Raw genomic sequence first — 23,406 nt, forward strand, 5'->3', positions numbered from 1 at the left:
AATAATCAGTCCCACCAAGTCTCAAACTCAGGATGCTGTGCACTGCAATCACAGCAACGTACCACTACATCATCTGAACTGTGGGAATCTGTAATGCTTTTACAAACATATCATGCATTCTGGTCATTTAACATTAATGAAAAAAGTCATCACTCCCAAGTCTGGAACCCATGTGGGCTGTAGGAATCTGCAATGTTTTAACAAACACATCATGCACAACAGTCATGTAACATAAGGGAAAACTATATAGCCGTAGTACTCTGATATACATATATATATATATATATATATATATATATATATATATGGTTCTACCTGACATAAACGAAACCCCACAACACCGACAACGCAATCACCGAAACCACATAACCAACTGTACAAAAACACGAAACCCCACATGCCCGACAACGAAATAACCGACGGTACACAAACACGAAACCTCATACACTGCACACACCACAATCACAACAATCAACAAACAAAACACATTCCCCGTCCACAAACCACATACACAACACAAGCACACCAAAATCCCTACAAACCCACACTAAACCTCACATACACAACTACCTGCAACCCTAACCCAAACCCTAACCCTAAGGTCCGTCACTACGCACTTACCTGACCGCTCCTAACCCTAACTCACTTATCCGCCCCTAACCCAAACACAATCACTACCGACACTTACCTGACCCGCTCCCTAACCCTAACTCACTTATCCCGCCCCTAACCCAAACACAATCACTACCGCACACTTACCTGACCCGCTCCCTAACCCTAACTCACTTATCCCGCCCCTAACCCATACACAATCACTACCGCACACTTACCTGACCTGCTCCCTAACTCACTTAACCCACCCCTATCCCCACAGACCGTCAATATCCACACTTACCTTACTCTCACCCTAACGTCCGTCACTACCGCATACTTACACAGCCTTTTCCCATGTTGGCATCCTCGGCGTCGGTGCTTTCATCCGTCGGGTCGGTCTTCTGAACTTCGATTTTCTGGGGCCCGTCGCGTCGGTCTTCTGAGCTGTCGATCTTCTGGGGCTCGCGATTTCCGTGTCGATGTTCCGGCATGTCGTCTAACTGAGGTAGAACCATATATATATATATATATATATATATATATATATACACATTCTTCTTCTGGCTGCTCCTGTTAGGGGTCGCCACAGGAGATCAACTGTTTCCATTTCTTCCTGTCCTCTGCATCTTGCTCTGTCACACCAACTAACTGCATGTCCTCTCTCACCACATCCATAAACCTTATCTTAGGCCTTCCTCTTTTCCTGTTACATGGCAGCTTCATCCTTAGCATCTTTTCCCCAATATATTCTGCATCCCTCCTCAGCACATGTCCAAACCAATGTAATCTTGCCTCTCTGGCTTTGTCTCCAAACCTTCCAACCTGGGTTGACCCTCTAATATACTTATTCTTAATCCTGTGCATCCTTGTCACACCCAGTGCAAATCTTAACATCTTCAACTCTGCCATGTCAAGCTCTGACTCCTGCCTTTTTTTCAATGCCACTGTCTCCAACCCATATAACATAGCTGATATCACTACCCTCTTGTAGACCTTCCCTTTCACTCTTAGTGGTACTCGTCTGTCACAAATCACTCCTGACACTCTTCTCCACCCACTCCATCCTGCCTGTACTCTCTTCTTCACCTCTCTTCCACACACACCATTACTCTGAACTGTTGATCCCCAGTATTTAAACTCATCCACCTTGGAGAGGTTATGACCGCAGTCATGTAACAGAATAGAAAAACCTGTGACAGCTGCCAACCATGTCACCTAACACCTTTTAAACCACAGTAAGACCAACAAGACACTATCCCAAATCAGCTCTGGAGACCTACCCATGTATATTCAAACATATCATATACTACACGGATGGAACTGTAGGGAAAATCAGATATTGGTGCAAAAATGTCCACCCACAGCCATTTGCACCACAGTCACAGCAACACACCAGTACCCCTTATGAACTCTAGAGTAGTATGACTGTTTAAACAAACATATCCTGATTGCCAGTCACACACTACACCAACATATACTGGCCCAACTCACAGTCTACTGGGAATCTTGAGGTGTTACAGAACATTTCTTAGTCTGCCCCTGCAAACATATACACCTGATAGACCACCAGCAACTGTAATGGTATGCACAGTCAGATCGAATAAGGATCTATGACACTCATCTCTGCTACTCTCACTACTCAGCCCAACAAACATTTACACACAACATTGCTACACAATCTTGGCAGTCTAACAATGGACAGACATACATAACTCTCAATTGTACAGATTTCCACAGAATTTCCAGGGTGTGAGACCATATTCATGGCCACTGCAGCATACCACTTCCAGGAGTCTGCTAAGTCACTGGGATGATACCTGGAGTGCAGTCACTAAATAATAATATACCATACTTCTGAACCTCTTACTGCAAGACAGCTGGACAGAGCATGACATACTTGGGGACAGGGGGCCAGAAAGAGGGACATATCTCACATAATGTTGTTACAAACTGAAACAATTGCTGGTGTTACAGGCTTTGTTGTAAAATAACATCCCTGAAGGATATGATGTCTGAAACACCAATGGATGTCAACATTTACTGACTACAGTCCTCACATTATCCTACTGATTTTTCAAAAACAGATGTCTGAGAAACAGACCAAACATAACAGGCAAACCTCTGGGCAGTCTGTGGACATCAGGACAGTCGAGAGGTATGTCAGAGACATATCACTGTCAGATGTCAAGTCATGCAGAAAATGCATGTCCAGAAAAACCATGTTAATCTAGCAACCCTCTACGTGTATAACAACACTACTTACTTGCAATCTGTACCCAATTCTAGAGCTTTGTCCCCCATGTTGTTGTGCTGTCTCCACATGTCCTGTCTTGAGAGGTATTCCCACCTACTGTCTGTGAATCTGGATCCCCCACAACTCCATAATGTCCTCCACACAGGCAAGGAAAAGGGGCAAGGCCTACATGAAGGACATAAGTATAGCACCGTGTTGCTATGCCACTGGTTAACGGAAAGACAACACAGCTGCTCTGGATGCAAGTAGCAAGTGTGAGACACTGACTGGTGCACAGACCATTACCTGCTCATGAGCAGTACCTACAAAGGGCAAGCTTCTGCCTATGCAACACAGGTCTCATCCCATCTACACAAAGACAAACCTAACCATTTGCATTGTTGTGAGGAAACACTTCAGCAATATAACAGATATGTCAATTATGCAAGCTTCTAATTGAATGCAGAAGGAGGGATGCAATAATGTCAAATGGGACATTAAACACTAGGCTGCAACAAGACCTGCTGCTATCTGGCACCTATGGCCATTCTTGCTTGCCCTGCCTGCAGTGATATGGAGCACATCTCTGGCCCATGAGTCACCAAAGCAAAGGTCAGCTCATGTATGACTATTACTGGAGTGTCTGATGTCCAATACCAAGTGTGTCACTGCTAGGCCAGCTATCTGGGATGTTGCAATTATTCATATGTCACCTGTGAATGCTACTCTGATACATATGCTTGTCTTACAAATGTAAGAGACTTTTATAAGGTATGTGCATAGTACACAACAAGTGGAGATGTGTGTGTTGAACCATATGTGATATACTGAGCCCACACCTGACAACTGTCCAAAGTTTTACAGACTGACAACATGTCTGCCTCATATTTGTAGTCAATGACTCATACAGTTGTGTATTGTCTGACACATCCCTGGCAACCCATTAAAGACTGAAGTCATAACATATTAGCATACATTTGATTGTTAGATGTCATATCCTGCAGAGTAGACCTGTGAATGCAACACCATCTTTGCTGGCAACTAAGTGTGTTTCAGCTAGATTCATAAAGTGACACTATTTACTGGCCTTTGCCCACCACTGATGTGTGCCTTTGTGCAGATGTCTTGCTCTAACAGGAGCTAGGTGTCTTACTATGAATATCATTTCAATGCAAGCGTACCTTGTCCTGTTGGACGCCAACATTTGTGCAGTCACCGACACTTGCTTTGTAGCTGTGGAGAGCACATCAACCTTGCCAGGTCACTCATCACATCATGTGTTTAGACCCCAAATGGAGGCCTGCAAGTCACAGGAGGCGGAGTGTTGAACATTGGCATACACATACACACCTCCAGGCTGGCCAAACAGTATGATGCATGGGAGACATCTCAAGTGCAGTTAGTTGACAAAACACCTACTCAAATCATAGCTAGCTACAAGCCTCCAACCACGACTATGGACACCCACCACACCTATTGGGACCTGCTGGAATCTGTCAGGATTCAGTCATCTACCCTGCTCCTAGGTGACTTCAAATACTCAGCCATTGTGTGAATGACCTATACCACCTCAACATGAATGCACATAGATTCCTCTACGTTGTTAATGGCAATGCAATGGATCAGCCGATCAACACTCCTACAACAGGTGGAAATATCCTGTACCTGGTCCTAACCAACATGAGTAGCCACTGTAGCACTCCTACAGTGCCATCCTCCTTGGTAATATCTGACCACACAGCCATCATTGTGCAGGTCACCATCTCCCCTGTCCCCCTCCCTTTACAGTGTCAAACAAAATTAATTGTACACAAATGACTATAACTCACCTCAGAGCAGGTAGACGTAGCTGTACAGCCAATGTCCCATTTGTTAGAATTAGCAGCAGTGTCTAGGCTCACATCACAATGCTATGTGGGCACCTACATAGCTGTATGGACTCAGAAATACTTGACAGGACAACATTATCTCCCTCAAGGTTGGGTAAACCCCCATGGTGGACAGCAGCAATACACAAATACCATAACTGGTGGAAATAATTGCTGGACGAGCCAAGGAGGAACAGGTGCCTCATTAGAATAAATGTCACCTTGATCTGCACAAGCAAATAAGGTCACAAGTGTTTTACCCCAAGGCTGTCTTTGAGTGCCAATTGGACACATCCACCAAGGCCAATCAATAGGTCTTCCACACATGTGTCTGCAATTCCAGAGGCAACATACAAATCTGCTCTGTAGTGGTGGTCAATAACACCACATACACATGTGGCATAGATATAAGCAACTGGCTGCAGACAGGTGAAATGTAAACATCACCCCCTGTTCCCCCCATTGGTACACACGTGCATGCACAGTACCTGCCCACCTCCCCTCATCATCAGGAAGGATGTCCATAATGCCCTCTCAAAGGCAGCACACAGAGGTCTCATTAGGTCTGATACCATCCCTGGCTACATCCTACATGAACACAAGCATGGGCTCTCAGATCCATTCTGCACTGTAGTCAACCACAGCCTGACCACCGGTGTCATATCATCTGCACAGAGAACAGCCACTGCCATCCCTAAACACAAAGGCGGAGCAATCCACCAACCCAGGCAATCATATGCACATCAGCCTAACTAGCCTGCTCTGCAAGGGCATGGAAGGCAATATCAAGGACATTATGAACAGGACATCGGCAACATCAAAATGCCTGAGCCCACACAGCATGGTATTGTCAAAGGGAGATCAGGCCTTTTAAACCTGGCCAACTTCTCTGAAGTGGTCAACACACACAAGGACGAGGGGAAGATGGTGAACAATGCCTACCTTCACCTATCCCAGTTCTCTCACAATAATCCCCAGGTGGCCAGGATGCATACACCTACACAGCTAGGCACCAACCTATATGTTACCAGATGGGTACCTAACTTGCCCAATGACAGCACCCACTCGGTCAAAGTAGTGGAACCCACCTCTAGTAGTAGATTCTTCCAAAGCGGTGTACCCCAATGATCGGTCTGGGGGCCGCTACTGTTTGAGATATACGTATCTGATGTACAGGACAAAAGCAGGGGTCTGTGGCTGACCAGGTGTACAGATGCTTGCAAGCTGGCCACTGTCTTACATTACTCTACTGATGTGAGCATCCCTCAAGAGGCACTTACCAAATTAATGACGAGTGCAAGAATCATTACTGCAGAATGAATGCCAGGAGAGGTATCATTCCCTCTGCTGTGGCAGATGTCATCCACACTAAGTATGACAGTAATAATGTACTGAGCATGCAATCAGGTGCGAGGCAACTTGGGCACCAAGGCTGGTAGCAACTTGACAGTTTTACACCATGTGTTGTACAGAAGGCTGTCTTCATGGCCCATCTCACAAACATGGGTATGTCATCCAGGAATGGGATGCCACAACATCCCTGTACTCCAACCTTATCGGACACATTACCATGTACAATGGCTCCTTTGGCATGTACCTTGCTAAGTAAATGCAGCAGTTGCAGAGACCACGGAGGTTCCTGACCAGGCAATTCCAGGATCTGCAACAGCTGTCATACACAGGTAGGTTGAAAGCCCTGTCCCTCTACTCAGTCTCATACAGACTGACCATAAGTGACCTGTGTTTGGCATAAAAGGCCATGTCCAAACCAGCCTTGATGGTGTTTCTGCATATCTGTAAAACACATTTCACTCACAAATCATGCATGCAAGGCCCTCACCTGGAATGTGACATGTATAGTACTTGTTGGTGGGATAATGTAGTGTCCCACCCAATACACTGTCTGTAAAATACACTCTCTCTCCATGTCTAGCAGAGTACATGTATAGCCCTCTGGAAGAGGAAGCTGGATGACTTCGTGGGAAATGGATGAGACACCCCTGGGATCCTGCATGTGTCCAGATGGACAGGGGAAACAGGTCCTGGTATGGAAGGGACATGGGCACAATTCTGGGCCAGGCTTACGAGGGCATCAGGGCCAATGGCCTGGTATCAACTTATGAGGTTATGTACCTAGTACTTTACATGTCCTGTATATATTGCAGACTGTCCTGCAATCTTGTGTGAAATTAATTCCTGTGAGTCTGAAATGTGCATGTACTGCAGTGATGGTATACAGTCCTGTCTCCTCATCAGTTATCATGACATATCGTTACACCTTGTCAGTGTGTGTGGTCTGTATAGCAGTAAGTCAGCTCTTACAGTACATGCATATGCACTTGGTGACACTGTATAGCTCACTCCAATAGCCTTGGTCTTGGCCACAATTACCATTCTGCTACTAGGCCCATCACATAGTAGGATTTGTCACCCTTTGTTGTGGGCCAGACAGTAGCAGTGATAGAGGTGGATTGCAGCAGGCTGAGCTACCGTAAGGTCTGCCCTGAAGGCCCATAGGTGTCACCACTGTGTCAGACTGCACCAGGAGTGTGTGTGTGTGTATATATCCCAGCAAACATAATACTGCAGGATATTACTTTACATATGTTCTGTTCCCCTCACAGGTGAACACAGGGGTTGGTCTCCCTCCCTCTAACGACCTGATGTCAGTGTCTTAGCAGACTCCCATGACGATGGTGGTCATAGTGAAGCACAGGTGGGGTCATCGGTGCCTGGACCCATGCCATTGTTTTGCATCCCACTTTCACCCATGTCCCCACACACATCAGTATGCCCACACATGCCCACTCCCCACCAGCCACAGATAGTGGACAGGGTAAGGGTGGTGGCATGGAAAGGCTAGTGTGCTGAGTATGGCGAGTGTGAGAGTAGACACCAGCCATAGGCAGAGGGCAGCCGAGGTCACACACAGGCAGATGGACAAGGGTGCTCAACAGATGACTGCTGCCCATCAAGCCCCTGTCACAAGTGCCACAGCAGGTGTCACCAGATGCATGTTACAGTATGTCATGGAGGCATAGGCACGTACCGACTGCAACAACAGACAATGTTCAGGGTCATGCATGCAGTGCTCCATGCCATGTGTGGTGACCTCCATGGCAGTTGAGATGCCATATGCCATCCTGCCAAAGTTGGGGACAGACAGGGTGGGGAAAGACATTGTCACTGCTCGACCGTGCATTGTCTGTGCTCAAGCATGTGGTGAGAGTAGAGCATTGGCCAGGTGGACATATGTCAGTGACCTGATCAGCTGTGAGCCTACATGGCCATGCACATTCACAGTCACATAGTGGCAGTACCAACAGCACTACTGAAGGGAGGGTGCTGTCCACACCACACCGGAGCAGGCCATACATACATTGTCCTGGCCAGTCCCAGCAGTGATGCAGGTCCAGCAGACAGCAGTCACCATCAGAGAGTAGTACTGCATCTGTCCTTAGGCCTGGTGATGCCTGTGATACTCCTGACAGAACCAGTTACCACATCCCTGCCAGGGGACAGAGAACTGTACATCTTGCCATGTTCGTTCCACAGCTATCCAACATAGCCCTGTGTTGGGCATCCACATTGCTTGCAGGTGTGCAGACAAACACTCACACATCCCTAGCCCAGGTCAGTCACCACCAAACACACACACATCAATACCACACCCTATGCATGTGATGATACATATGCCACAACCCTGTTATCCATACCATCGATGCACAGACATGCTCATATCGGTCTGATTCACAGGGTGACTATAGTACACTGTAGCAATGTCATGCTGTGTAAGGTGCTGTCTGAAGGCAGTACATATGGGTACACATTGAGGTGTATGTACCTTGTTAGTCATGATGCACTATTACTGTTAGTACTGCTGACTGTAGGGTCACATACTGTATTCTGGCTGTGTTCCAGGTGTTTGTGTGTCTGCAGGCTGTGGGCCTGCTGACAGTAGCAATGTTGGGTAAGGCAGAGTGGTAACACAGTCACCTTATCATAGCCAAGGTACAGCTGTACATGTATGTACATGTTTACCAGATGTGTTTACATGCAACTATGTGTGAGGGGCAATTGTGGCAGATGGTGTGACCTTGTATACATACCTTTGACACAGCCACCTCGCCCACATACATGTCACCTGGGTGATCCGTAGGCCCGCAGGCTCACATATACAGAGGAGGTTACCCGACCTACTGGCAGTAGGTCCTTCACCAGCTTAGCCAGTATATTCATTGCAACAGATTCAGCTATCTGCACCTGTTGCCCCTGCCATTTCTGTCACAATCACTCGACCATCATGCAGTTGATGAGGGTTTGCCTGGTACGGTGTATGACAGGTTTGGGGATTATATTCCTGGCAGAGGTCAGTCTGTGTTAGTCTAACCTGAAAATCACCAGCATGTGTGTCTGCTATCTCATATGCATGTCTGGCCTCTCGTGCTGGTAGTGCACACAGAGTCATAGTCCTGTACATGGGGCAGCTGATGAAGGGCTGAGCACAGCCCCTACAGTCTTACGAATGATAGCGCTAGATAAATAATACAGATAGTACAGTGGTACTGTAATGTGGCAGTGTCTACCACTACTACTGAAGTGGGTGATAACTGCAGGGACTGTTAGAATTGGCTATGGTGGGTTCAAATGCTCTTAACATGTTAGAGCCATCTCACACACACAGACACATGCACACTGCTGCATGGGGACATGCATTCAGACACACATGCACATGGAGGTGACACTATTCAGAGTGGATGACCAATCCCTCTATTAATGTACAATACACTGTGATACGACCATTGCACTACAGTGGCTTTTTGTTAGAAACTGTGTAACTGTGCTTGTACAGTGGATGACATCTGTATGGGCTGACACTAGTTTGCCAGTGAGGGAGTTCACAGGGTGGAAGAAGGAAACAACATGGTATAGCCATCATATACACATACTGAAGACAGCCACAGGGGTTGTGCATGGGGAAACACATATTAGTAAGCCTATGTATCCATTTGCATGTACTATAGTGCTGCATACACATGCCACGCTCCACATACATTATATGCCAGGGACATAACACAATTCCTCTTACAACAGGTAATCTTGCAAATGCATTCATGGGTGATGGGATAACCCACCAGACACAGTGATTGGTCTCACCTACTGCTCCTATATACCTGCACAAATGATAGTGTGACAGACTTTTATATCAGCATGATGTGTCAGTCAGGTACAATGTCTGATGCTGGCATGTGTGTCACTATGGTAACTGTGACATCTTTGGCAATGATATCATTGGAATGCTCATTGTCAGGGGACACAGAAAACATATAGGTTGCAAACATGTGGATATCCCATGTACAACTGTACAGATGACTGGTATGGGCTGTATAGTGTTACATGGTGAATGTAAGGCAGATGCCATTAACATGGCCTTTAAAGTAATTGTAAATCTCCGGATCCACCAATAAGTGCCACACTACCTAGTACAAATCCAATTTATTGAATCACAGGGACGAACTGACAGCGAACAGCAGACCAAAACCATAAACTAAAATCAGTATAAAAAGCTTGTGTAATTCTACCATCAATTAAATATTCCTTTAAATAGGAATCTATTCTCTGATAAGCTATATTTAGCTCATTTATTGATATAGTTTCATAATTTACTGTAAAGTATAAAATGTCATAAATTTTTTTAGTATATTGTATACTGTCATATAGCACTACCCCTCCCCCTTTATCAGGTTTCATTATTCTAGTGTTATAATCATTTTTTATCTCATTAAGTAAACCCCTTTCCTCATGGGATAAATTATCATTGTTAGTAATCCGTCTTAGATCGTAACTTCATAGATAAATTTCTCTTATTATTATTTTTTCAAACATCTCTATTGTGGGATGACTTGGTGGGATGAAGGAGCTGGCTTTTTTTAAATGTTTAACAGGATTGTAAACACTAGAAATATATTCAGTTAGTAATGAATTATTGAAAAATGCTGCTAAATTAATTTTCCTTATATATATATATATATATATATATTTTTTTTTTTATAGTAGTTTATACATAGGGAGGTTATTAGTTCATATTTATTATATCATATTTATTATATCATATTTGTTATATTTATTATATCATATGTATAAAGATATTTAAATTACTTTTGTATATTGATTATATTGTAGAACTTTGTAGTTTATCAACTATGCTTTTAACTAGGGTGATTAATGTGATGAGTTCCATATGTACATAGATTTATTAACAATGCACTTCGTATTATGATTTTTAATAGATTTTTTAATAGTATTTTAACAGTTTTTGTGCTAATGTATTATCATGTTAACGTACATTTTATTCTATTATATGTGAAATGGTTACCTTATATGAAGCGTTACTAAGCAAGTGCAAATGTTTCTTTAAGAAGGTGAGATTCTTTAAGAATGTGAGATTGTTTTGGCACCAAATAAGCTTTTTATACTGATTTTAGTGGTTGGCGTTTTAGTTCTGAAGAAGCCCAACTGTTATTGGTGAAAGTGCTTAACTCTTTTCTACACGCTTTATGTTTATGGTTTTGGTCCGCTGTTCGCTGTCAGTTCATCCCTGTGATTCAATAAATTGGATTTGTACTAGGTAGTGTGGCACTTATTGGTGGATCCAGAGATTTACATTTGCTGTGCACAGCTTTTTTGCCTTTAAAGTAATGTCATGGGTAGGGGGGTCAACAGGCCTTAAAATGGTATAACCTACATACACAACAGCCACAGGAGATAAGCTTCACACACTACTATAGTTGTCTGTATTGAGATTAGAACCCCTACCTATCTATTTCCACTATAGTATTACACAGTTATTGCACATGCCACAGAGCTTAGAGGGCTGACAAGTGTATACAGGTACATCTAGGATGAATGACATCAGCAGGCCTTGTATAGTAAGGCAATGGGACGAGTATTGGGTGGTACATGCCTCAAAATGGTATAACCCACACCGTCAGAGGATGTGATTCTCAACCAAAAACAAACACACACTGATGTGAGTCTCACACACAGGCACACACACACAGTTTCACAGTTGCCAGTATTGAGATTAGAACCCCTACCTATCTAGTTATGTATATTACAGTGTTATGCAGTTATCACACGTGCCACAGAGCTTACAGGATTTAACAGTGTCACAAGGTATGTCTAAGGTGATTACATCAAGAGCCCTTGTAAAGTATGGCAATGGGAAATGTACTGGGTGGGAAGGGAATCAAAATACATTATCTTACAAACATACATACTTACAAACACCTTCACACACACATTTGCCACAACTGAGTGTAGAACCCTTGCCTATCTAGTTATCTGTACTATACTGTTACATAGCTATTACATGAGCCACGGAGCTTATATGGCCGAGTTCTGTCCAAAGGTACTTCTAAGGGCAATGACATCAGCAGGACTGCTAAAGTAGGGCACTGGGAAATGTGGGTGGGGTAGTCCTCAAAATTCTTCATCCTACAAACATACACACAAATTCTTGCACATACACTTATACACACACACATTTGTCGGACCTGAGTGTAGAACCCCTGCCTATCAAGTTATTTGTACTATAGTGTTATGCAGTTATTGCACATGCTACAGAACTTACAGGGCTGACAACTGCCCAAAGGGGCTTCTAAGGGGAATTACATCAGCAGGACTGCTAAAGTAGGGCACTGGGTGGGAAAGTCCTCAAAATACTTCATCTTACACACACACACACACACACACACACACACACACACACACACACACACACACACACACAATTTGCCAGACCTGAGAGTAGAACCCCTGCCTACTATAATGTTACACAGTTATCGCACTCGCTACAGAGCTTACTGGGCTGACAATTGCCCAAAGGTGCTTTTAAGGTGAATGACATCAGCAGGACTGATAAAGTAGGGCACTGGCTGGGAAAGTCCTCAAATTACTTCATCCTACAAACATACACACTTACAAACAGTTGCACATACAATTATACACACATACACACACATTTGCTGGATCTGAGAGTAGATCCCTGCCTATCTAGTTATTTGTACTATCGTGTTACGCAGTTATTGCATGTACTACAGAGTTTATAGGGCTGATAGGTGTCCAACGATACTTCTAAGGTGAATGACAGCAGCAGATCTTGTGAAGTAGGGCAATGGGGAGTGTACTGAGTGGGAACAGTCTCCTAATACTTAGACCTATGGACACACACACACACACACACACACACACACACACACACACACACACACAGGCAGGTGATGTGATATTCTAACCCCCACCTCAGTACTATTACACAAGGATGATCACCTTTCATGCTGGCACTTGCAACTGATTACAACAGGTATGCCACTGTCCACAGCAGGACATCACTCTATGCCATTCAGGGTATCTGTGTGTGTGACTCACTCTGTGTGTGTCCCCCTGTGTCTCTCTTTCTATCACTGTCTGTCTCTCACTTCCCCACATCTATGTGTGTGTATGCTTGACATACTGTTATCTGTTGCCCATATATATGTCTTTGTATCACATGCAACGGATGCAGATATATCACATATTGGCCACCTACAGCTAGCTGAGGGTAATCCTGTCTGATGGGTGTGTGTAGGGACAGTTAAGGTGTACATAGCTATCTGCATGTACACAGACATATATATACAATACAGTCATATAGTCCAATGTGGGTTACAACATGCTCTGTGATTCTATAAGTGTAGGAGCATGCCCAGTGTCACCTTCTATAATGAGAGTGAGACTCCATTCCAGAGATAGGTGTATTCTGGTCTGGGGTTTTGTGTGCTACACCCATACCTCTCAGGAGTAAACAGGTCTTTCCTAGGGGTACTGGGTTTGTTTAGCAGACATTTTCTGACATATGCAATGTATTGTATCATTACCTAGTGACAGACATCCTCAGATCATCACAGTGTCAGACTGATATTATGAGCCCAATTATGTGCATTCTTGCCCAACAAAGCCAGTTGGGAGGTGTGGCTACAGCCAGTTAACTAATGACACTGTGTAAATAGTCCAGCAACCTGGTGATATACTGGCTGGGGATCTCCTGCTTGTGTGGTATCTTTCTTACCTGAGATGTCATATCCTGGTGTTGCCATACCTCTCAACTGTACATTTGTTTGGGAGATTGTCCGTTTTTGCCTAGAGGTTTCATCCAGTCTACATAAACTTGTGTTTTTATGGAAAGTTAGTTACATATAATTGAAGACTGATGTTACAAAATAATGACAGACATTACTGTTTCAGATTACATAACCTTCAGACAATTCCTGCTAATGCAAACCCCTAAGCCTACCAACTTTCTCAGTATGTAAGGGAAATATTGCAACACATGCCTATCACTGTGCATTTGTCCCACTTTTATTTCTGACCTTGTCCAGATGTCTTGTCTGAGGTTGGGAGGTATGGGTGTGGGTACAGAGTGCATTCTAGTGTGCAGCCATGTCTTTTATACGTGCAGTATATTCCACATAGCACTGTGACTTCCAGGTATGTCAGTGGCAGAGCAGTAAGTGTAGCTGACATGCATAATAGTTGGCATTGCAGTTATCTGCACATGGCTTTGTCAAAGACAGCACTGTACTTAGACCACTACAACACAACAGCCAGGAGTACATGCTGGCCAGATCCTGACAGTATTAACCACACATACACATAGCTCATTGACCCCTGCATATTGTGGACATGCAACATGTTTCCATGTGCATTGGGACAGCCCTGGCAATGTTATTTCCATGGAAACATACATGTTACTGCATTTCTGTGGGAATATGGGGGCACGCCTGAAAACTGTACACATTTGCACAGACTGTGCTGATATTTGCTTTATATTTTGGTTCCATTTAGCAAACTATTGTGCCCTGTCTTGGGGACTAGAGGCATATCACTAAAGACCACAGGTCAGATTGTAATGACATACATTTGAGTTTCAGACTCCTTACCCTTCACAGCCTTACTGCAACAGCAAGACCTGCTGTGCTATCACTGTGTAAGTCTGTAGGGAGGTAATTCAATGTTGTCACTATGTGTGGGCCTTTAACAGACACGTCTTTATGGTTTTCTACAGCTGACTTACTGGATGAGGCTGGATGAGGCTGAGGGGTGAGTATGGGACCCCCACACTGACATCCATGCCTGTGAGCTATGATCCCCCAGTTAGTTGGACCCCATATATATTGCAGTGGGATTTGCCACCTTGGGTACTACTGCATAGTGTGAGGAGGCCAGTATTGAGCAGACATTTCCTGGTATCCCACATAGCTGTCAATTGTCTACTGCTATCCCAGTAGGCTAGCCCATTCCCTTGCATGCATGCAGCAATACCACAGATATGCAACTGATACATTCGCTTATTAAGAAAACTAACTTTTCTTGTGCCTGTGGCAGTTGTGTGGACAGTGCTTGAGGGCTGTCTATGTCAGATGCACACAGTACACTGCCTATACATGGTAAGTTACAAGTAGCGTGATGTGTGCGTCATCCATTTTTACTGTGTGTGCGAGTCAGAGAGAGGTGTCAGTCCCTGGGTGCCTACAGTGTCAGTATGTGTGCTATGCATTGCTATGCATTGCCTCTTTGCCAAGGCGAGGCCATACTGGGCATGCCTCCATCTGCCTACAGAGTCTGGTTCAGGGGGTTCCTCATCCGAGTCCCTCTCTGCCTGTGGGGACCTTGGCAATGGTGGGGGGCTGTGTGGCCTTTCCCCATGCTGTTCCTGCTGCAGCTGTTCCACACGATCATGTGTAACATGGCACATACTATGAACATGTGACTGGAGAGTACTGCAAGATTCCAATAGATATGTCAAGGCAGTGGAACTGTGACTTCAGCATCCCAAACACATGCTCTATAATGATCCTGGTTTGCGTATGTGCCTTATTATGGCATTCTTGAGTGGGTGTGTGTGCATTTCTGATGGGTGTCATCATCCACGGCTGCAGTGCATAGCCAGAATCCCCCACCAGAGAGGCATACAGGATGTCCCCCCTGGCAAATCCCTGATACAGCTGTGAGGAATGGCAGATGAGGAATATTTGGCCATTGTCATGCCTACACATTCATGATAATGTTTTAGGCATTGCACACGACCTGGCAGTTAGAGGAATAGCCCTTGTGGTTTATGTAGACCCTACCCTGCTCACTGTCTGGTGCTTTGATCGGGATGTCTGTGCAGTCTATGGCACCCAGTACCTCCGGGTATTCTGCTACACATTGTAAGAGGTGCATATTGCTGGTCAACTCCTCCCAGGTGCTGGGGAAGTAAATGTGCTCACCGGCATGTGGTAGCATGGCATCCAGTACCCTGGATGCAGATGCCTGTAAGACCCCAATGATGTTCCCAGTAGGTCTTTGGAAAGTATCTGTAGCCAGTATTCTTAAGGCTACACATACCTTGGTATCCACTGAGATGGGGTCCCCTCAGTTGGCTCTGGGTCTGAGTTGAGGCCAGCACAGCACACTGATTTGCTGAAGTATGTCTCTATCAACCCTGTAGTGCTCTACCATCTCCAGATCATGTAGCCCCTGGTAGGTTACCCTGGGTCTGAACACTCTTCTCCTCCTCCTCAGTCTGGGGCAGTTGTCAGCATTATCCTCCTCACCACTGTCAGCCTCCAGCACATACTGATGCATCAAAGTGATAGCAGCCCCTAACATTTTGTCAGTCAAAATTGCCCTGCGTGGTTACACCAATGGTGCAGAGTTTGAGGGAAAAACAAGACTGAATGGTGTTTGCACAGTTTAAACTGTTGTGCTGCAGATGCTGCCTGTATGACTGGCTGGCTATAATACATTCCACCTGCTTCCTATTTTATTTGTACTTGATTGCTTTTATTCTGCTATTTCCCTTTTTTTCCCCTTCTCATTTCCTTCCTTTTTAAGTCCCGAGGTGTGCCGCACAAACCCGGTGCCCAAATGTAAACAGCTCTGCTATTTCCATTTTTTTTAGACCCTGTGCATGCTGCACAAACCCATTTAGCTAAGGTAAACACTGAGAAATGGCCCTCCCCTGGACGTGAACACGCTCTTCATTTCATGGAATAAGCCGGTACAGCCTCAGACACACTCCCTTGCTTAGCTGTACTTCACTAAGCTCAAATGGGAGCCGTAGAGCTCCAATATGCTTACACCAAGCACAATACACACCCTTTTCATATCAGCTGCTTCTCCTGCTTATACCACTGCCTTATAGCTCCTACATGGTTAGGTGCAGCCAGAGACTGGTCTCCCATTTAGTGATTTGTTCATTTGCATACCCCACTGCATTAGTCCCTGGTTACACCACTACACCACAGCCTTCCTCCTTAGCAACCAGTGTTACCTGCTATTGTTTTGATACTGCATGCCCTAGACTATAATGGCAAAATGCAGATTTCACTTAAAATTGCCTTTTCACATTTTTTTTTATTTTTGGCATGATCTCATTTGCACACCTCTGCCCTATGCTTAAACGGTCGAAATCGGGCAACAAAAAATAAACTTTGATTTTTATAATTTTGCAACACTTTTCCATGCCAATGGACATATATTTGGCCAATGTCATGCCTACGAATTATAATACATGCTTTACTTTAATGTCATGCTAGTAGCCGAATATATTTCTGCACCTCACACTGTTCTTGCACGGATGCCTGCCTGCTTACCGAATTGCTAATTCACCTAATTTGCATGGTTTTCACCAGCGAATGAGGTAATTAGCATTATTCAGTGGTGTCTGTGCAAGAATAGTGCTGGCAGGCTCGTGCACGCTCCCAGCCTTGTTTACTGGATTGCTTGGTGGCCATATTCTGTGCAGGAGCTGCTACACTATTCCTGCACGGAGAAAACAGGTTATCGAATCCTGGGGATAGTCTTTTTTTTCCTAATCTCACATGCTTATGACCAGCGACACTGATTTTCCATCTCTTCAGGAAAATACTAGTAAATCCCAAATTTGGACTGTCTTAAATACGAAAAAAAACATAGGATTTTCATGGAATCTGGCATTTCAGGCTATAAAATTCATTTGCCACAATCTGTATTTTTTTCATATCTACTTTTTATAATATAGTTAGCTTGCTTTGTTAACTGTTCTATGTCTATAATCTGTTTATTTTTACATTTGCATGAATGCACCAGAAAAATCACAGTAATGACTGGCATTTACATTTAAAAATAATGTGTAGAATTCCCAGATCTAATCAAATGAAAATTGTAAATCATATCTCTGATTATGACAGTAGTCCAGGCTGTCACCTCTCAATACCTTGAAACCATCAGATTCCAGAAGTTTGTTTGGAGGAATGAATGGGCCAGTTAGAGATTAGGATATGGTGAGCATGAGGGGTTAAAAAAATACTGCCTTTGTGTCAAGCACAAGTAAATACAGGTGGATGATAGATCAACACTTTGTCCAATTCATTTCCTCACTGCAGGTATGGCCAAGGATGATGTGGCAACCTCCCTGGCCATGACTGTAGAGCTGGACTCATTTGCATAATATGCAAATGTAGGAAACAGTCAAAGATTTCACTACCAATGGATGTAAGTGAGTGAGTGAGTGAGTAATACCACTGGATACTGGGTAGATGAAGTTTGGTAGTGAAAAAATAATAGTAATTGTTGATAGCATGATTATTAGTTTGAATAAAAAGCTGCAAGAATGATATGAAATATAAAAGGTAATTTAGGAATAGTATAAAATCCTGAAAAATAAGAAGTAGTAAGTGTGCTGGCATAGCTTAATTAGATATTGGCATCCATGTAAAGGAGTATGTTATTGAAAAACAAAGTTTGTAAAAATAACTGCACAGGTGGCAGCTAGAAGGACAGCAAAAAAGTAACATCAAGCAAGATAAAGTTAGAACATCAAGCTTCAGATAGTGCTGGAACACCACGTTTCAGATAATGCAAGACCGAGTTTCCATGGATCATCAAACTACAAAGAACCAAGGACAAGAGAACAAAGGAAAACTGTTATACAAAGAAAGAACTGTTATACATCAGACTTTGAAAAAAATATATCAAACTTTTTGGTATAAATATGAGTGTGTATAAACAAGCTTTAGGAATTTGCCATAGAGAGCTGAAAGCATATGTGTTGCATGATTGTAGATCCGAAAGGAAAATGTAACAGTAAAACGTATTAACTGAAGTGGTGTCTGTGGATTTATTGTATTTAGTACAATACAGTAATAAGACTAGTTGGTCACAATAAATAGTTATGCATGCATGTAAATGCAAGTAACAGCAAGATACCAACAGAAGACATCATATAATTCTTCAATGGCGAGCCACAGCTGACCGACCAAATGGTTTCTTACTGTGACATCTACAGCTTCTTTTTCATTTTATTCAGTTAGTACGTCCAGTTCTAGTACAAACATTTGCCTCCTTCTTATGCATAGTATCCAGTAGCAGAACAGTGCATCTCTGCAAGTTCCACACGTCCTGTACATTCACACAGTTGAATCTGCCAGCTTTGTTTGACCACCTTTTGAGAGAATCAACAAAGGACTTTCTACATTTTCTCGACAGAAGATTTGGCCACCTTCCACACAGAAATTGGCAATTCTCTTTTTGTTTCTAATTCTACAGCATAGATGCCATAAACAAAAGAACTGTAAAGTATAAGACTATCTTTCAGGCAGACAGTAATAATAGTCCAGCACATGTATGGTCAGAATTTAAAGATTGGTCTAAATATAACTGTAGCACATGTAGTATTTTACTAGGTAAAGTCCATGTCAATGCTTTATGTATGCCTGTCTGATATCTTAAACAGCAACATCATTTGTATGACAGTAAACATTTATTGTACAAGTCATATGAAACTGCTTTCTGTGTGCAATGTCATAAAAGTAATGGTAAACAAACAAATACATTGTGTTTTATCACCACATGTAAAATGTTAATTTCAGAGTTACAATATCAATCAAGTCAGTTATTTAGAAAATCATCTGTACATCTTGCTAAACAAAAGTGGCATAAAACCACTGCACATTACAAAACAGATAAGAATAGAGATGACATTCATAATGAACTGACAAAAAGATTTAATAAACTTCTAAGACACAGTCAGCGTAAGTTCAAAAAGTTCAGACAACATATGGAAACACTTTTTCAAAAGTGCATAAGAGCTTTAAAGTCAACAGAACAGAATACTGACAAATATAATCTGGTTAGTAAAGAATTAAAGCAACAGCAGTTTACGCTGATAGGAAATAATTTGTGATGTAGTATTCTACCTTTAGAAAATGGTTAAGCATACATAGCACAAACTTTCATTCAGTTAAAGCAAGGCACTTAAATAGTGATTTTAAAACCATTTCAAATAAAACAGTTCTAGGGTATAGAAATCAAGTAAGAGTAGTTAAATGCAGTAAATACATGACATCACAAGACTGACATGCATGTATTTTCCTTTCATCTAAAGTGCAGCAAAAGACAGACAACAGCAAATGTAAATCATGTAAATATATCTGTTTTAAGCATGTGTTAGCTAAACCAATATCTCTTGTTTCTTACAATATTTTGTAATTGTATAATAGCCTCAAAAATAGCCAAGACTCCAGCAAAAGCAGTATTAAAAAGCAATAGTATGCATAGTTAGGCAAGTTATTCCAATATCAAGTTGCAAGTATATTAACAAATGACTGAAGGTATGTGTAAGTGCTGAAGGAGTTATTGGTTAAGCATCTGGAATGCGCAGAAAGAAAAAAAGTGCGTGAACTCAAATCTTTCCAGGCTGAAATGGGTAGTTACAAGGAATGTTGCATAACATAAAATGTTGCTGGTACTGAAATTTATAAGGTCAAGGAAACAAGACTGGTCACCAGGCCAAATGGCTTACGTTTTTCTAAAAACATTATTGTTACTAAAACATCATTGTTTAAGTATTCACGTGCAGCATTAAGCAAAAAGCACAAACATCTACAAAAATCCTGTTTAGTAATTGTAATAAGATATACCTGTGCATACATGCCATTAATAATCTGTTTGCAAGTAAATAATGTACCAAGTACAGTCAGTACATGGGCTATGGTATGCAGTTAATATAAATTATGCAGGTCCCTTTACAAAAAGGAAAGGTACAAATAGCTAGTAGTAACATTAAAGATCTTTTCAAAATGGGTAAAAGCAATTCCTACTACAACTTTGACAGTATAGCCAAGAGCAAAAGCTTTATAAAAATATTTTCTGTTTTTAAAAATGGCCAAAAATGATCAAATCAAAAAGCAAATGTGTAAGACCAAAGTGTCACAGTCTAGGTAACAGCCAAAGGGCAAGCATACATTCAATTTTCACAGCATAAAGCAAATAAATAATACTGCAATAAAATGATGTAGTCTACAGGGGGAAGGGCATACTTTCAATGCAAAAAGGACTCAAATAAAAGTACAAAGTGTTAATACCAAAAATACATTTTAATGTTTCAAGTACTGTAATTAGCAGGCTTCAGATTAATGCTAAGTTTGTAAACTGGACTGAGTGTACATTACAGCCATGTATATACAAATGCAAAAACAATCTGTACAAGCAAGTGTATTCTGTACAGTATATAGCAAATGGTTTATGTGAATAGAGTAACAAGTCAAAGCTTGACATTTGTGACATATGTGGGTTTTAAAAAAAAAAAAAAACAAGACTGCAATGCCTTTCAATAAAATCCTCAAGCATTGTCAATAAATTACTGTATAGGACATCTTTGTATAGAGTCATATTCAAATTCATCCAGTTCTAATAGTAATGGTTGTCATCATTGTGTTGATAATTTAACACTTTGTTATCAAAAGAAAACTAAAGGTATTGTTTCCCAATGTGTTTCTAGTTAATAGCAATATAACTTGACTAAAAAGTACATACTAATATAGACAGCTTTGGATTTAAAATAAAATAGAGGGAATGTATACAGTGATAAATATATTTAAAATGTATAAATGCATGTGCACATCTATTTGCTAGTTAGATGCATATATACATCTGTTGCTATAATATATGTAAAAATAATATAGTTAGTTATGTATTTCTGTTTGCTAGCATACATATATTCTGGTACAGCTTGAGAGAAGCTGAATGTTCAGTGTCTGGAACATACTTCAAGGACTATAGATAAAAATGCAGCTGTGAGACAAGGCACGCAGCATTCAACACAGACATCTGCATTTCATTTGCATCATTCTGAACATCAAGAGAGGGAATTACAATATTTCACAAGTAAAACTTAGAAAATGCTATACAAAATAGAACACAAGACAATTTCAGTTGTAAAAAGTATACAGCATGTACGTTTGGGAGGATAACATTTAACACAAATATAACAGCATGGTTAGCTGAACAAGGTCAGGCATACATAAAAGTAGATAAAGAATCAAAGACTGACAAACATTTCAGTAAACAGCTCTATCTCTATTAGATGCTGTACATTACCTCAAAAATGTAACAGTTCTGACAAGGAAAGACATCATGCAAAAATGTCACAGTGTGTAGACAATAACACAAAAATCAACAGGGGGAAAAAAAAGAGTATGATTTCTACCAATACTCTGTTTATTTGTATACACAGTAATACAAAAAAAAGACCATTGATTAAAATACTTTGGGTAACAGGCCGTACAGATCAATCCACTTGTACTATGATAGGACAACAATACAAAAAAAAACAATATTTCACTTCAATATTACATTTCCAAGTTTTGAAGATATCAAATGCAGCTTTAAAAGAGCTTGGTATAAAAACTAGTAGAACAAGATATCTCACAAATTGTACATTTACAAGCACACTAGAATCCTACTATTTAGTAAGTCATTACAAGTATCTTTGATAGATTACAATTTAGTATAAATGGAGAGTATTGCCTTTAAATTTCAAAATGTTTATTAAAGTGACACCACAGTTTGCATGTGTGGTTTCAAATAACCAAGTGTTAATAGTAAAAGACAAAACAGAAGCTGACACTGCCCATAATTCATGGGACACATTCACAAGATGGTCATCATCTGGGACCAAATTGCTAAATTGGTTAATATATCCTGTGTTGATAGTTTTAGGGGTCATAATAATAATGACAGCTTGGAATTGTTTTATATGCTGCAGGTTACAAAGAGTTGCAATAACTCAACAAGTCATGGTAAATATTGTAAATAGCAATGCTGACAAAACAAATGCAGTCTTTTCTTTAACTGAAGTTTGGTCCGTTCTTCCAAAAAAAATAAATAAATAAATAAATAAAATAAGGGGGACCTGAAAGAATAATAGTAACGGTTGCTAGCATGATTATTAGTTTGAATAAAAAGCTGCAAGAATGATATGAAATATAAAGGGTTAATTTAGGAATAGTATAAAATGCTGAAAAATAAGAAGTAGTGTGCTGGCATAGCTTAATTAGATATTGGCATCCATGTAAAGGGGCATGTTATTGAAAAACAAAGTCTGTAAAAATAACTGTGCAGATGGCAGCTGGAAGGACATCAACAAAGTAAAGAGATCTAACATCAAGCAAGATAAAGTTAGAACATCAAGCTTCAGATAGTGCTGGAATACCACATTTCAGATAATGCAAGACTGAGTTTCCATGGATCATCAAACTACAAAGAACCAAGGACAAGAAAACAAAGGAAAACTGTTATACAAAGAAAGAACTGTTATACATCGGACTGTGAGAAAAATATCAGACTTTTTGGCATAAATATGAG

The 23,406-nt window shown here is 41.6% G+C and overlaps 1 protein-coding gene across 1 annotated transcript in view; it reads right to left on the reverse strand.

Moving 5' to 3' along the window:
• The window catches only part of CFAP47 (cilia and flagella associated protein 47), a 7,413,452-nt gene that overhangs the window by 3,510,444 nt on the left and 3,879,602 nt on the right, over window positions 1-23,406 (reverse strand). The gene's annotated exons all lie outside the window — the stretch shown is intronic.

The sequence above is a fragment of the Protopterus annectens genome, chromosome 5.part0, assembly GCF_019279795.1.
Source record: "Protopterus annectens isolate FY-2018-M chromosome 5.part0, PAN1.0, whole genome shotgun sequence".
NCBI classification, from domain to species: domain Eukaryota; kingdom Metazoa; phylum Chordata; order Ceratodontiformes; family Protopteridae; genus Protopterus; species Protopterus annectens.